The sequence below is a fragment of the Oncorhynchus tshawytscha genome, linkage group LG31 (assembly GCF_018296145.1).
Source record: "Oncorhynchus tshawytscha isolate Ot180627B linkage group LG31, Otsh_v2.0, whole genome shotgun sequence".
NCBI classification, from domain to species: domain Eukaryota; kingdom Metazoa; phylum Chordata; class Actinopteri; order Salmoniformes; family Salmonidae; genus Oncorhynchus; species Oncorhynchus tshawytscha.
The window spans coordinates 14,887,113-14,903,073 of record NC_056459.1 but is presented as its reverse complement, the minus strand read 5'-3'; the positions used below and the strand labels follow the sequence as shown (position 1 = coordinate 14,903,073).

The window sequence follows — 15,961 nt, the reverse complement described above, 5'->3', positions numbered from 1 at the left end:
CCAGAGATCTAGTCTGGGAATGGAGCCATTTGATCGCCAAGACAACCCAATTATGTGGAGTGGAATTTCTTAACAAGACTGGAGTTGAGTTTGGAGTGACTGGGAGACACACAAACACACACACACACTTGCATTCATTACTGAAAAAGCAGCCCCGCATGTTCAGCCCGCCAAATATACATACTCCCACAAGCACAAAGAGAGAGAGAGAGAGAGAGAGAGAGAAAAAAACGTACATTCCCTCAACAACATGCTGTCATAGACGCACATGCTCACAGTAAATGTCAGGGACACTCCCACACAAGGCCTGCCACACAGGCTTGCTCACACGTGCACAAACACACACATAGACATAAAATAAGACGCACACAAAGTGCAGTTGGGCTGTGTCCAGTTGGTTGCCAGGCAGCAATAGAACACATAGTCTGGAGTGTGCATGGGAAGGAGGGAAGTACCACTTTGAGAACTGTCCAATGGCTGCCCGGCTTACTCCCTGTAGGATAATGTACATAAGAGCTCGGACCTGCATACGTGTATACCCAATTCAAATACTTAATCTGTTTAAACAAAGGAATACAATGCATCATGATGATATTAGAAACAGGTTATTATCAATGATATCATCTCTTGGTTAGTATTCTCAATCTCAGCACCAAATAACTCACACCAAAAAGAGTTTGATTTGATACAACGGAATCAAACCATGTGTATTTTTACCCTCCAACACACCAGCAGCTTTTATCACCAGATACTAAGCAAACATCAAATCCCTGTCATAGAAAACAGTGTGAGGCTGCTTGTATTCTGTATTCAGTCAAAGATGGAATCCTCTCAGCTCCTAATGTGAAAATAGGCTAGGACACACACACACACACACCTCCGTGCATCCTGACAGGCTTTCACAACAAAGCTAATAGGATATATTCAGTTTAGACCAGTGTACTTTAATCTGAGGACTTTTTCTCTGAAGTTATCATTTGCTTTGGGGCATTTCTGATGTATTTTCATTCTTGAAAACCCCTGAATATTCTGTATGAAAACTTCAGTCACACACAGGTTGGAACACCGACAAGCATGCACACACACCTCTCTAAACATTCAATTTCTCTCACTGTGTGTGTGAGAGAGAGAGAGAGAGGTCTGGGGTCCGCTCACCAACCAATAATTCACAAAATGGGACAAACACCAAATTGAGATTGTGCATGCAGAATTCTGCTAAAATATCCTCAGTGTACAACGTAAAACACAAAATAATGCATGCAGAGCAGAATTAGGCCGATACCCACTAATTATCCAAATCAAGAAAAGATCCATTAAATTCTACAACCACCTAAAAGAAAACGATTCCCAAATCTTCCATAAAAAAGCCATCACCTACAGAGAAATAAACCTGCAGAAGAGCCAATCCCCTTATTGCAACACAATCCCCTTAGTGACTGGTCTGCTGGTGCCATCATGGGTTGGATGCCGTTCTGCCACTCTCAGTGCCTGAAGTCAGCGCAGCCTGCTCCGGGACGTCTTCCTGGGGGCTCGGAAGTTGCCGCCATTGCCGGTACTCCGTCATTCCCGCGGAGTACCAGGACCTCCGGGAGGTGTTCAGTAAGGCCCGGGCCACTTTGCGGTCACTACAAGTATCTGGTCATGCCATTTGGCCTTACCAATGCCCCTGCTGTGTTCCAGGCTCTGGTTAATGATGTTCTCCGCAACATGTTGAACTGGTTCATCTTCGTCTACCTTGACGACATCTTTGTCTTCTCCCGCTCCGCCAAAGAACACGTGCTACACGTCCGACAGGCTCTCCAACGCCTCCCGGAGAACCAGCTTTTTGCCAAAGCGGAGAAGTGTGAATTCCATCTCTCCACCATCCCCTTCCTGGGTTACATCATCGCTGCAGGTAGTGTACAGACGGATCCCAGGAAGGTGAGAGTAGTGGTGGATTGGCCCCAGCCTACGCCCAGAGTGGAGCTGCAACGTTTCCTGGGATTAAACTTTTATCTGCACTTTATCCGAGGTTACAGCACCCTGGCTTCCCCCCTGTCTGCACTCAACTCTCCCAAGGTTCCGTTCACGTGGTCCCCAGCGTTCCAGGATCTCAAACAACGTTTCACCACAGCTCCCATCTTGGTTCATCCTGACCTGTTCCGCCAGTTCGTGGTGGAGGCCGATGCTTCGGATGTCGGATTGGGGGCTGTCCTGTCCCAGCGTTCTGCCCTGGACGTCAAGTTACATCCCAGATAACCGGATGTTTGTTCCTGACATGGTCCGCTACCCGGTCCTGGAGTGGGCCCACTCCTCCAGGCTTGCCTGCCACCCGGGCTCCTGTCAGACCCTGGCCTTTGTGCGACAATGCTTTTGGTGGCCTACCATCACTGCATGCATGGTCTGTGCTCAGAACAAGACTCCTTGGCTAGCTCCAGGCTGGTCTCCTTCCACCTCTGCCTGTCCCTCAAAGTCCCTGGTCTCACGTAGCCCTGGACTTTGTCACGGGTCTCCCCCCATCTGATGGCAACACTGCCATCCTGACAGTAGTGGATCGGTTTTTCAAAGCTGCTCACTTCATTCCTCTCTCCTAGCTACCATCTGCAAAAAAAGAGACCACCCAGCTCATGGTGCAGCACGTCTTCCGGATCCATGTACTCCCAGTAGACATGGTCTCCGACTGGGGTCCTCAGTTCTCTTTCCGGTTCTGGAAGGCGTTCTGCACACTCATTGGGTCATCGGCCAGCCTGTTCTCTAGGTTCCACCCCCAGTCCAACGACCAGTCTGAGCGAGCCAACCAAGACTTGGAAATGACACTTCGCTGCCTGGTCTCCGCCAACCCCACCACCTGGAGCCAGCAACTAGTGTGGGTCGAATACGCCCGCAACACCCTTCCTTGTTCTGCCACGGGTCTCTCGCCCTTTGAGTGTTCCCTGGGCTATCAACCTCCACTCTTCCCTGAGAAAGAGGAAGAGGTTGGCATACCTTCAGCCCAGACATTTGTCCTCCTCTGTCATCGTACCTAGAAGAGAGCCCGGTCAGCCCTTCTCAAGACCACCTCCAGGTATCGACAACAAGCGGACCGTCACCGGACCCCGACTCCCCGGTATCGTCTCGGGGAGAAGGTATTGCTGTCCACCCGGGATCTGCCCCTCCGGTTGGAGTCCCGCAAAATCTCCCCCCGGTTTATCGGCCCATTCCCCATCTCCAAGGTCATTAGTCCCTCTGTTGTTCGTCCTCTGTTGCCCCATACCCACTGTATACATCCCACTTTTCATGTGTCTTTTCCATGTCTCACAGCCCTTTGTCTCCTGTTTTCTGTACCTTGTCACACCGCCCTGGATTATTGACCTCTGCCTGCCCTGACTCTGAGACTGCCTGCCGTTCTGTATCTTTTGATTCTGATCTGGATTACTGACCTCTGCCTGCCCTTGACCTGTCGTTCTGCCCGCCCCCTGTTCTAGTAATAAACTTTTGATACTTCGACACTGTCTGCATCTGGATCTTGCCTAAAACGTGATACACATATTTCCCTCAGATTACACAGACCCACAAAGAATTCGAAAACAAATCCAATTTTGAGAAACTCCCATATCTATTGGGTGAACTTTCACAGTGTGCAATCACAGCAGCAAGATTTGTGACCTGTTGCCACAAGAAATCAAAACCAGTGAAGAACAAACACCATTGTAAATACAACCTATATTTGTTTGTACTTTAACTATTTTCACATCATTACAACACTGTATGTAGACATAATATGACATTTGAAATATCTTTTTCTTTTGTGAATGTAATGTTTACTGTTCATTTTGTATTGTTTATTTCACTTTTGTTTATTTCACTTGCTTTGGCAATGTAAACATATGTTTCCCATGCCAATATAGCACCTTAAATTTAAATTGAGAGAGAGAGAATGAAGGGTACCCCCAGTCTAAACAAAGCACAGAGCAGGGTTAAGAGCACTCACAAAACATGGTGTCCTCCTCACAAGGACAGAGAAGTGCTCCAGACTGACTTTCATCTGGGATTAAAAGAGAGAGAGCAGAGAGAATGGAGAGAATCATCTCTGTAGTTGTAGGGACTCATCATTGTCCTCACACTGAGAACTGCTCCTTAGTGGGTCATAGAGCGCACCGTACTCGTTCCTCTGGTTGCACACACGCACACACACACACACACACACAAACGTATTGTGCAACTTGTTCCGCTGGTGACAGAGCACTCAGTCGGTCCCTGACAATCACACTGAGCACGCTGTCATGAGAAGGGGACTTCGCAGTACCAAAATAAAGATGAGAGAAGGACTGATGGGCAGCACAGAGGAGTGTCAGGTAAAGAATGAAAACACAGCAACATAAAATGGACCATTTTGTTTGGCTCATGTAAAACAGACATGGAAGTCATTAGACTGCTTGGTTTCTATATGGTACACAGAGATGAAAACTGATTGAGGAGCCAGGACAGTAATCAATGGTAGGGGACTAAGGAGTTGGAGTTTGTTGTGTCGAAGAAAGACCTGTCCAGTGAGGGGACGGGCGGCCAGTTGGACTGGTCAGGCCGAGCTGGGCAGTATGAGTGATGTGATGCCAAGCTGGACATATTGACACAGTGCAGATTGAATAATTGAGCTGCCAGTTTTAGAACAGCCCTTGAAGCTGTGCAAATCAATCTGAACCATGACAGACTGAGAAGATGAATCGGACCGCTCGTTGCCCACCAGAGAAAATACAAAGAATCTATTTAGTTTAGGCTTTGATAGTTGTCGAAATTCATCTTAAGATTTGAGTACTTTAGTGTACAAGTCATCATCCGAACAGCTCCGTCTGCTCTACTAGTCATAAATTTCTACTGCATTGCATTACTATTACTTTTCCCTCAACTGCCTGAGTGACAGCTACTGTGTGACAGTGAGGAGAAACTCAATGAAAATGAGTAGTAGCAGTAGTATTGCAGACACTTAATAGGATCATTCCCTCTTCAACTCTATGTTATAGCCTATTGTTTACAGAGTCTCTTACGGAGTCTCTAATGGAGTCTCTCACGGAGTCTCCCACAGAGTCTCTAACGGAGTCTCTAATGGGGTCTCCCACGGAGTCTCTAACGGAGTCTCTAACGTGCTTTACAGTGTTTGTGTTGTTTGGAGTGTGAGCCGGAGCACCACAACAACTCAGAGGCCACAGATGAAGGGAAATTCCAAACGCTGTGAATATATTAGCAGCAGTGGCTACAGTTTGATCAGAGATATGTGCAGGGGTACATGTTGAAACAGAGACAGATGAGAGAGAGAGATGTATAAGGAAATACATGCATGCATACATTTCCATTTATTTAACTAGGCAAGTCAGTTAAAAACAAATTCTTATTTTCAATGATAGCCTAGGAACAGTGGGTTAACTGCCTGTTCAGGGGTAGAACGACAGATTTGTACCTTGTCAGCTCGGAGATTGGAACTTGCAACCTTCCGGTTACTAGTCCAACGCTCTAACCACTAGGCTAACCTGCCACCCCATACATACTGATACAGAGACCGAGGAGGAGAGATTGGGAATAAACCTTGGCGGTTACATTGTCAACATACAGAATGCATGCAATGCTTTCAACACTGGAGAGGGAGTTACAAACCAGGTGTGGAGGTGTCAGACCAGAGGCAGGCTGGTCAGGCCTGTAACAACATCAACCACAAGATCCTCTCTGGATCTAATCGGGTCCTCCACAGGCTCTGTTCCTCATTTTCCTTTGAGACACACACCCGCCCACTCCCTCCTCTGTGGGCCTGGGGACCATAGCCGTGGCCCCTCCACCATGGGAGAGGTGCAGCTGTGACAGTGTGACAGGACATGCCGACGCGTGGGGTCGACGGCACACTTCAGGAATGAACCCTCGCACCCATACAGGGGTTCCATGTTCCCGTACCACCACACACACAAACACACACACCGTCCGACACCACCCACCAGTCAACTGTGAAAACAAAACTTAGTCCTGGCTTTGTGACGTCCCTGTGGGGGGGACAGCAGATAAAGGAGCACAGAGGCTTTGGAAGGACAACTATTATCTAGACCTGATGATTGGCCCCAAGACCTGGACAATGTGAAGGCTGTGTGTGTCTATGTGTCTGTCTGTGTCTCTGTGTGTGTGTCTCTGTGTGTGGGTGTGTGTGTGTTTGTGTCTCTGTGTGTGTCTCTGTGTGTGTGTGTGTGTGTGTGTGTGTGTGTGTGTGTGTGTGTGTGTCTCTGTGTGTGTGTGTGCCTATGTGTGTGTGTGTGTCTATGTGTGTGTGTGTGTCTATGTGTGTGTGTGTGTGTGTGTGTGTGTGTGTGTGTCTATGTGTGTGTGTGTGTCTATGTGTGTGTGTGTCTATGTGTGTGTGTGTGTCTATGTGTGTGTGTGTGTGTGTGTGTGTGTGTGTGTCTATGTGTGTGTGTGTGTCTATGTGTGTGTGTGTGTCTCTGTGTGTGTGTGTGTGTCTATGTGTGTGTGTGTGTCTATGTGTGTGTGTGTGTGTGTCTATGTGTGTGTGTGTGTGTGTGTGTGTGTGTGTGTGTGTGTGTGTGTGTGTGTGTGTGTGTGTGTGTGTGTCTATGTGTGTGTGTGTGTGTCTATGTGTGTGTGTGTGTGTGTGTGTGTCTATGTGTGTGTGTAAAGAGGGGTGTAGGATTTGAGATATTTGCATTGAAATGCTGAAAAAAGAGAAAGACAGACACTGAGTTGAGAGTGCTCCTTTGTAGGCCTATAGCTGACTGATAGGAGGCGTATCCAGCCAATTAGCTATCTGAAAACCTAGAAATTAGAGAGTAGACACTACAAAGCAAAAGCTGCCATCTCTCTCTATCCATTGAGTGAATCCAATGAGGATAACCAACAAAAAATGTATATAGTGTTTGATTACTATAATGTATGACAAAGCAAACTTAGTTTACATGTGACCTTGTGTCTGTTGCTGACTATTGCCAGATGAGGTGGCAGAACATTATTCATGGTTTCCTTTAAATATCACCATAACATTTGAAATGCAAACTAGCTTCTAGAATTTGGAACATGTTCACATTTAGAGGAGAGGGTATTTGAACTGGAACCTTGAGAGAGACACTGCTGCCTCGGCAGGGCAGAGCTGAACATGGCTGCTGCCAAATAGGGCATTTATAAAAGGTTGGCACAGACCCCTACAGCATGGAGGCTGGCAAAGGCACGATGCCCACATACTCAGAGTGCTAACCAAGGGTTTTGTTTGGCATGTGTCACTATAGTGTTCTGCTGCCTAGCCGTGGCTCCAACAGGAGGATAACCTCTGAGAAACAGAGAGAGAGATGAATCCTCGGTCTGAGGCTGGAAGTATTCATGAAAAAAAGTGATTGATGAGACTGTTGTTACTCTATTGTTGCTTTGAGTCCGCGGCCGTGCACAGAACTGGAGGGGTGAGCAAAGGACCCACACATTAATTAATAATATCATTTTAATTACAGTAAGAGTGCAACACTGGTAAGAGTGAAATACGCCGAGTCACGTTGGAAGTGAGTGTCTTCTAAGTGTTATATATGATAAATAGGTGTATGAATGTGAAACCACTAATATCAGTCATGCTACTTCTCTGCTGTGACAGTGCCTTGTCCATGAACCTGTGTCTCCACTAAAGGATTTGGCTGAGTGCTTCTCAAAGAGAGATTTTGATATCTGGTGTCTATGATAGCAGCAGGCGCCTCATTACACAATCCTCAACCAGGGCTGTTACAATAAAGTGACTTATAAGAACCCAGACAGTCAGGGACAATAGCTATGTTTAATTTCACACACCAAGGAGAGAGACATTAGTCTGCCTTCCTTCGTGTGTTTCTTTCAGCAAACCAGTAAGGAGGAGGAGGATGGGAGAAGTACAGCTGTTATCATAGCCTGTTATAACTATATTCCTTTTTAGAGAATGCAATTTAGAAAGAAAATGAAAAGAAGGGAGGTGGATAATAGATGAAAAGAAGAGGCTCCACCCCCAGTAGACCTCTATCTGTCAGTCACGAGGACTAATGCAAAAACAACATATTAAGGGTGTCTAGAGGGGGGGGGGGGGTCAAAAACAATGGTGCATTCACAATCACAGTATTATAACACTATTCGTTTTTAAACATTTTATGTCTATTGTTGTGCGAGAGAGAACTGTATGAACACAGAGCAACAGAAACATTGAGCAGGAGGCAAAGGGGAGGCTTGGTTTGGTTTGCCTGTATAAGGCACTTCTTCCACTGCAAGAGAAGGGAGAGAGAGAGAGAGAGAGAGGGGGAGAGAGAGAGAGAGAGAGGGGGAGAGAGAGAGAGGGAGAGAGGGGGAGAGAGGGGGGGAGAGAGAGGGGGGGAGAGAGAGAGGGAGAGGAGGCCCAGCAGACTTGAAAAAAAATGCACAAGGCCAGTTATGCAGAAACCCAGATTTAATGTAAGGCTTGGCTCCCTGTTATAACCGGGAGAGAGAGGGGAAAGCTGGCCTGGATCGGGCCGAGGTAGGAGCGGGAGGCAGAGACAGAGAGAGCGAGAGACAGAAGGGAGCAGGGAGAAAGAGAACGGGCGCCTGCCACAGAGTCACTCTGTCAACCACAAACCCAGACTACTGGTAGAGCTTTCAAAAAGGATTCTGTCCAATCAGAGGAATTGCTGGCCCTGCACCCATGGTGATCCTCCTCTGTGGTAGGGAAGGGACTACTTGTCTAAGAGGAGTTGTTTGCCTATTGAAACTAAACTACTATCTCTTAGCTCTAAAGCTGGGTAAACAATGGCATAATGCATTAAATTAACAAAACCGGCACCAGGGAAATCAGGCCTCAACGCTATAAATTGAGCCCCCCCCCAGACACACATGCTGCCCCTGATTTTCATGGTTTCAAGCTCAATAACCCTATTAAACCACGCTTACTTGAATCACATGCATGTCCTTGTCATAGCAATAATACAATGCAGACATGCAAAAGTAATAGCTGGATCAAAATAGGTACTGATTTGAACTGTACTTCTGATGGTGCATTTAAATCTGTTCAAATCTCTTGTGGCTAGCAGACCTATTAATAATACAACTACTATATATTTTACAAGAGCTGGAGCTTTGATACTTGTCTCAGGTGAAAATGTGTATGTATATAACGCGTGCTGACGAAATGAATATCAACTTCATTTCGTAGTAGTAGCCTAGCCGTGCCATCATACCCCCAGATGGTATCCCCATTTGGCCATTTATGTCATTTGAAACCTTAATATTCAAGGCTATGAGAAAATGTCATTCATGGGCAGCCCGTGTAATCTCTACTGGTGGTCTTTACTCTGGCAATACATTTAACATCAACCACATAATCAAGACAAGAAATACTGTTTAGCCACACAAAGCACAGTGTGAAAGGAAAGGGGGAACGACTCCAGCCTCTAGCTGGGTCTGTGTGTTTTAAGCTGTAAGCGCGGCGTCCGTCCCCAAATGTGTGACTCTGGATACGTCTCAAATGGCACGCTATACCCTATATGTAGTGCACTACTTTTGACCAGGACCCATGGGGCCAAAGGTAGTGCACTGTATAGGGAATAGGGTGCCATTTGGTACGCAGTCTCTGTTTGGCTTGTTTTCTCTGCTGGAGATCAGGTAGGGAACTCTCAGCAGCAGCTCCTCGCCCGCAGCTTAATCTCAGCCACAATCACCCTCAGTGACAGGGGGACAAAGCCATCCGGCAGACCGACAAGGCCCTGCTATTATGTAACCATCGACAGCTGGGCGCTACAGGGAGGGGTAAACCCCAGCCCCATCCCTGTCGCCACGGCAGCACGCTCTCTGTGTCAACCAGACAAACGTGACAATCAAACAGGGGACTGACTGAGGGGCCTGTGTCCCAAAACTAGCCCTGCACCCTAACCCCTAGCCCCTAAGGTTCATGGGTAAATGCAATATGGGGAATGGGTTAGGGTTTTCTCTAGACAGTAGCATGGGGTTTCCGACGGGAGGGGCCATCCAGTCGCAGAGTGATATCAATACAGTCTAAATAAACATAACAGCACGGCCCAGTGCCGATTGCTGAGCTGACCTTTCCTCCAGATCATCCAATGAATGTCATCGAGAGATACAGGAAAACATTCAGAGATACAATTCGTCTACATTATAATTCCAAGGCTGTTCTTCCCACTCTCCAAATGTGACCATTACTGACGTTTACACCGGCACTGACTGAAATTTAACCACTATGTTTATTTTGCATGAAATCCTCCTCCTGCTCTGCTTTTTCACAATTTTCTGAGGTAAAAAGACTAAGATCAGCTTTCTGGATGAGAAAGAGAGATAGTGAGAGAAAGAGAGCGAGAGAGAGAGAGAGAGCAAGAGAGACCCTGTCTGTGATGATAGAGAATCGTTTTCTTTGAAGTCCTCCCCAAAAATATTTTGGTTGCATGTCAACTAAATGTACCTCCCTGCTGTCAGCCTCTTTCAGAGACATGAGCAAAGGCAATTTTGTTTAGAGACTCCCAACACTCCAACAGGAGGTGATTTTTCCCTATTGTGTTCCCTAATATGTCATCTCTTTGAAATGGTGTCACATTGACATCGAACACAGTGGCACCCCAATGTTTGATTAAAGTCCTGGCTGAGGCCACCTCATTCCTTGAAATCGGTCTGTCTTTTCTTTTCTCACATGTGCTGCAGCCTGGCTGCCTGTATCTCTGTCCAACAGCCCCTCTGATGCTCGGTGCACAGAGGAGGACAAACAGATGGGGACAGACAGAGGCATCAGACAGAGAAGAACAGAGGAGCAGGGGATAACCAATAGACCAATAGGGAGGTGTGTTGGTTTTGTCACCCATTCCAAATACTTGAGTGTTGTTTGAGGGAAGAATCCCGGCCAGTGGACGCATTCCCGGGCCAGAGGGCAGACAGTGGAGAAAGTTGGCGTGGATAGACTTAGGGTCAGGCTGGTTCAGATGGATCATAGAGAGTATATAGTCTTGTTTTTCTGATAGATCGTTGGCTATATCGAGAATCTATGGTCAGGGAGTTCTGGCCATCAAGCATGTATAGCCTATATTAGAAAATTGAGGTCTGGCGGAGATCACCCAAATTAACTAATCCATTTGTATTTATTTTTTTCCCTTCTGGTGTAATACATAAGTTCCCTCTGGAAGAAAATATGGTATTCTATTCTATCCCAGTATTAATGTTGCCTACCATGTGACTGGAATATTTGATAAGAATGCATATGGACAAAATAATACAGTTGACTTTACTATAGCAAAATATAAAGATTGATACATGTATCTTTACCTCACGACTGTGTGTTGCAGGCAGGCTTCCCCGGCGTTGTTTCCATGAGGTAAAATATCAGCTCTAGTCTGGAGTACAGAACACCAGCCCTGCCCTCAATGAACACAAATATGGCATTTATTAACAGTTAAAATGTGGGAATAGAAAAATATATATTTAAATTCTCACATTGAGACACTATTTAAACCGAAGACGTGTGACGCTGGAGTTTTGTTTGCATACTTTTTAAAGGGTTTTTGGGTTAGATTAAAATCAAACCCCACTCCGGGTTTTCGAAGCGATTCTAGCTTCAATTTACTGTGTGCGCTTTCAGCGGCGGAGCACGCACTGCCAACCTTAAGGATTCCTCCGCGGCTCACTTGTGCGTGTGTGTGTATGTGTGTGCGTGTGTGAGTGTGACTGTGTTTTTTTGCCGGAAAACAACAAAATACCCGGCCATTTCACCTTGTAAAATGGTGCTGGAAAATAGGATTTCACTCACTATTTTACAGGGGTGTGTGTATCGTGGTTCAAATCTACTAAATTACGATTTTAGTTAACTTATGGACTATTTCGCCTGACTGTCCTGCCTTTCTAACACATACAATGCATTCCTGTGTTGCTCCGCCGGTGATGGGGCCTGCCTGCCTGCTGCTGTTCCTGTAACTCCCGCCTTAGAAGAGAAGAGAAGTGGAGAGAGTGAAAGGGAGAAAAGAAATAGAAGATAAGGGTAACGAAAAGTGGAAAGGCTCGGGTAGAAAATATAGAAGGCAATTTTGGGAAAGATAGTTTATCAACAAAAATATTGAATTGGTACATTAATTGAAAAATATACATAAATGCACAAAGATTGTCTGGGAATAAAATATGTTATTCTACCAGCCATTTAGTGTTTTTTACTGCACATTGAGGAAATACTGTTTATAATATTTCCCATATTATTTATTGAAATGAGGGACATATCTATTTTACACATATATGACTATCTGTTATTTTGTATGTAGGCCCAGTACGCAGAGCTATTCATTCAAAACAGTGATTGTAAGGCAAATTCTCTCCCCTCTTTCATATTCTTAATTTCCAATATCTTTAAAGGGGACTTCCCTCCCACTCCCTTGGCTTAATATCATATATAACCCCTCAATTCATTTTGAGTCAGCTTCTGTTTTGCGTAGAGGTTTGTGTCTGGGAGGCGAATAGAGCCGAGGCTCCTTGGTTTGTGAGGGATGCCTGACATTTTCACAGCCGGACTAGTGTGGAAAACCAGATTCCACTGGCCGTAAGTGACACTTTATGGTCTCTGATTTGGTTTGGGGAGAGATTGCCAGGCAACAAAACTAGCCTGAGTCCTGAATGAAATAGCCATCTGTTCCGTGGGCCGGTAAAACTGAATTAATTTCACATCATCCTGGAATTCAGCTGTAGATTGATGTCTCAGGGTAAAAACTCCACATCGTGGATGGTGCCCCTGACCTCTCTGGTGATAAAATAAATAAATAATCAATAGCAATTTTGTTATTTTTCTTCAGCTATAAGTATTAAACAATGTTTTTTGGTGTTGTATGTTGTCCATACTGTATGGTTGTACATATTTGCTTCTTATAGCCTGTACTGAGAGCATATAAAATGATGAAAGCAGTTTAGCAGTCTGTTATGGCCTAATTGAAATGGGACACACAGTGTCACACTGCAAAAACAAAGGACACAGGCCGTGTTTGTATTCCCATACAGTAAACCAGGTCAAAGTGGAACAATCCCTTTATCTATAGGCTGTGATATGCTGTACATTTCCTTATTCCCTCCTATATACTTCCTATTCATAAATCTAGCCTGGGCCAAGATGATTTGGAAGGAGATTGAGTTTCCTGGGTTATAGACAAATAACAAAAACCTTAAAGACTTCATCTTTAGGAAATATTACAGCATAATCGAACTGATTAACAGAATCAACAAAAACAATTTCTTTATTGACGTTTGCAATATTACAACATGTTAATATATATATATTTTTAAACAGGACTCAGACATTTCTGTGTGATTCTAAGGATTTTCTTCTGGTAACAGCAACGTAGGCAAAGCAGTCCTACGTACAAAGAGCATGGTTTGAGTGAGGGAGGGAGTCCGGGGTTGACGATACTGCAGTGCTAGACTATCCAGGTGAACACACACACGCCTGCTGACAGCTGACCCTTAACCCCTGGGAGGAGGAGGGCAGAGGGCTGTGACTCTGCACCACGCAACATTTCCTGACCTAGCCTCTACAGTCTTTCTGCGTATTAGACACTGACTGGTTTAGCTCCGGATCCACCATGGTGGCTGGCGTTGAGTTGGGACATAATGCCTTTTCAGAGGAATGGATGAGGGGTCAGCACCGCGACCCCACCACAGGGCTTTTGTATGGAGGAAACTTTGTTTCTCACTCTGTGGTCTCACTGACAACCACCTTCCCAACCTATGTTTTTCTACATTTGCATACATTTAATCAGCAGATTACTTACAGTAATGAGTACTATTGTATGGAGTATATAGACAGCAAACTTGGATCCCATTGTGTTCAAACGTTCTCAACCCATGCACAACCCCATGCTTTACAATCCATTTCCTGCGCACATTAAATCATTGCTTTTCATTAGCACATTAGATATAAATCAAATAAAATTGTATTTGTCACATGCGCTGAATACAACAGGTGTCGACCTTACAGTGAAATGCTTATTTACAAGCCCTTAACCGACAATGCAGTTTTAAGAAGAATACCAAAATAAGAAATAAAAGTAACAAATAATTAGCAGCAGTAAAATAACAATAGCGACGCAATATAAAGAAGGTACCGGTACAGAGTCAATGTGCGGGGGCACGGGTTAGTCGGGGTAATTGAGGTCATCTGTACATGTAGGTAGAGTTATCAAAGTGGCTATGAGGTGCGGTTTGAATAATTGCGCCGCTCTTTTGGTCTCTGCTACGGTCACACATGTCCCTCTCACCCAGTTCTCATAGGCACCGATGATCACATTTACTGTAACTCCACTGTGACTGACTATGACTCCATCAGTCTGAGTCCATGTAACAAGACTCTGACACTATCCCAATGCCATTGTGGCTGTGGTGTTAGACTGTGGTGCAGTGTCATCATGATGATGTGTGCTTTACTTCATAGACTGAGAACCTGCACAGATCCTCTTTCGTTGTCTTTTTAAAATTGTTGATGCAGGTTCCATTAGTGTAAAAAGACAAATTCACCTTGACTATGCAGATTATGGTAATGAGGGATATGGTAATGTGATGTATTTCAGAATCACGGTTATGCTCGATTAATCAATCCAAGAATACACTTTGAATAAAGCCCATATACAGTATTATTGTGGAAAATGAACTGTGAGGTAATATTTTATTGACACACTTCTGGATATTAAAACGGGGGAGGTAGCAGATATGTTGGATTTTGTTCCCCTTTTTGTTGTAGAACATTTTCATAATAGCATTATCTCTTTGACGGAAATGGATTTGAACAAGAAAAGAACAAAAGAAAGAAAGGACACATCTGTGAGGAGGGGGTTGGGAGTGTATAGGAAGGGGGCAGCTGCTATTTTTAGTGTTGCTATATTGCAGGCTCATTTGAATGAATAACCACCAGTCTATTCTTAACCTGAGGAAAGCTTCGACAGTAATACAGGAGCATGCATCGGTCTACGCAGCTAAGCAGAGCAATGATGCTGGTCCATAATGGATCTAACTAACTACTCCCTTTTATTCACAGTAATTCCATCTGTGAAGGGGAAGAGTGTGGGACACAGAATCAGGCCCTTTGAAACAGAACAGCAACCCAGGACTCCCATCTAGTGACAAAAAGTATGTAGCACAAGTTTGGAAATACATCCATTCCACAAGCTGCATTGCTTCACAGAAAATGGCCACATAAAAACATCTGAGCTTCTTGATTATTTTTTGTATTATTATTATTTTTTAAAGGTATAAGATACCAACATCATGCAAACAAACAATTCACTTTATGTATTGTGTGTGTGTGTGTGTGTGTGTGTGTGTGTGTGTGTGTGTGTGTGTGTGTGTGTGTGTGTGTGTGTGAGGGGGGGGCAGGGCCCAAGTGCCACTTAGGAATATTGCCTGAAGGACTGGTCTTCTTGTTACTGCTCTTCTTGTTAAACTCATTGCTGTGGGCATAAATAAAGCCACGTCACATGATTTACCGACACACGATCCCTCTCTTTATGCTTCCTCCTAACAGGCTGGCAGACAAATGAATGTTCCAGCTATGGGAATTCTGCCTTGATTTAAAACCTGCTTCCGCATGGCCGGGGGAAATGCTGTGAAAGGGGAGGACTGTTTGTGTGTGTGTGTGTGTGTGTGTGTGTGTGTGTGTGTGTGTGTGTGTGTGTGTGTGTGTGTGTGTGTGTGTGTGTGTGTGTGTGTGTGTGTGTGTGTGTGTGTGTGTGTGTGTGTGTGTGTGTGTGTGTGTGTGTGTGTGTATGTGTGTGTGTGTGTGTGTGTGTGTGTGTGTGTGTGTGTGTGTGTGTGTGTGTGTGTGTGTGTTTAACTATACTTGTGGGGACCACAAGAATAGTAAACAAACAAACATTTTACCAACTGGGGTCATTTTGTTGGTCCCTACAAGGTCAAATGCTATTCATAGAGGGTTTAGGGTTAAGGTTAGAATTAGTGCTAGGGTTGGAATTAGGGTTAGGGTTAGGAACTAGGGTTCGTTTTAGGGTTAGGGTTA

The 15,961-nt window shown here is 45.0% G+C and overlaps 1 protein-coding gene and 1 long non-coding RNA gene across 2 annotated transcripts in view; one reads left to right on the top strand and one right to left on the bottom strand.

Moving 5' to 3' along the window:
• Positions 1-11,348, bottom strand: part of arid1ab (AT rich interactive domain 1Ab (SWI-like)) — a 71,407-nt gene extending 60,059 nt beyond the window's left edge. Inside the window, exon 1 of the mRNA XM_024401966.2 lies at positions 11,248-11,348. The gene's annotated coding sequence lies outside the window, so the exon portion shown is untranslated. The remainder of the gene's footprint in view (positions 1-11,247) is intronic.
• On the top strand, positions 4,198-15,599 carry LOC121841483. Its single transcript, XR_006080510.1, has 3 exons — positions 4,198-4,313; positions 14,984-15,075; positions 15,470-15,599. It is a non-coding gene; the product is annotated as an uncharacterized LOC121841483 (long non-coding RNA).
• The last annotated feature ends 362 nt before the right edge of the window (positions 15,600-15,961 follow it).